This window comes from Phalaenopsis equestris, unplaced genomic scaffold, assembly GCF_001263595.1.
Source record: "Phalaenopsis equestris unplaced genomic scaffold, ASM126359v1 Scaffold000485, whole genome shotgun sequence".
Lineage (NCBI taxonomy): Eukaryota > Viridiplantae > Streptophyta > Magnoliopsida > Asparagales > Orchidaceae > Phalaenopsis > Phalaenopsis equestris.
In genome coordinates this window covers 90,967-92,161 of record NW_018164926.1, presented here as the reverse complement: position 1 = coordinate 92,161, position 1,195 = coordinate 90,967, and positions in this window count along the sequence as shown.

The following is a 1,195-nucleotide window of genomic DNA, read 5'->3' as shown; positions in this document are numbered from 1 at the left end:
CAGGAATGCTATTTCATATCACATTGACATTGGTAATCTATACTCTACAATTGATGATTGTCATCACAAGTCTACGACGAATGGGTGAAATTGCATGCTGAACCTTTGCTCCGGAGATTTCTGTCATTTTGATGATTTTGCTGTCTTATCCTGTTAATTTTTTCCCCCTCTTTCAGAGCTTCTTGTTCTTTTGCAGAGTGTTGTTTTTTTCAGTTTTCTTGCAAAAAATTAGCAGGGAACAATAATATTGTGATAAGCTATTTCATCGATGAAATTGATGGGTTAATGTGATCCATGTTGTTTATGTTTCAATTGGTTCTATTTGTATTTTGGGGCTTTTACATACATACCACCCAATTCCTATGTATTTACATATATGATGTCCAAATTTCATTTCTTACAATTATACCATTTTAACTTCGGGAAAAGTGAGTACAGATTTGAATTTTGGCTCGGATTGTGATCAAATAAAAAAAAAAAAGTCGAGCTACGAGCCAAAATTTTGGATCAAGTTTCTTTTGATCTAATTTCTAGCCGGATCTGGCTCAGCTCGAAATCGGATTGTTAACAGTTCTAATGTTGCAGCTGTGAATTCAACAAATTTAGCTTTGAATTTTGGCTCGAATCGAGATTGGATCCAAACAAATGAGCCAAAGTTTTGAATCAAAATTTTTTAAAGCATATTTGAGCCGACTCTAGCTGGGCTCGAAATTGTATCGTTAACAGCCCTAGTAAGTTGCATGGGCAGTTACATACACACCACTCAATTCCTATGTATTTACACATCTAACACCTAAATTTTATTTTTTTTACATTTATACCACCCAATCCTTGTACATCACATAAAAAAAATACCATTATTTGGACTTTATAAAAGTTAATTACATCTTTTCATGCATCGATGAAGTGGGCACATATGTAAAAATAGAGTGTAGGTGCTAGATATGCGAATACATAAGAATTGAGTGGTATGCATGCAAAATGTAAAAAAAATTAAAGTTTAGTTGTTTGGATATGTAAGTACATGAGAATTTAGTGGTAAGTATGTAAATCTTCCTCTCTCTTGGCATCTTATTAGATATTCTTGCCTCTTTTGGCATCTTATTAGATATGTAAATACATCTTAAAAGAACTTGGCATTTTTATTCTTTAGCATATAAACTATTATAGGAGAATTCTTATTTTTTTTACTTGT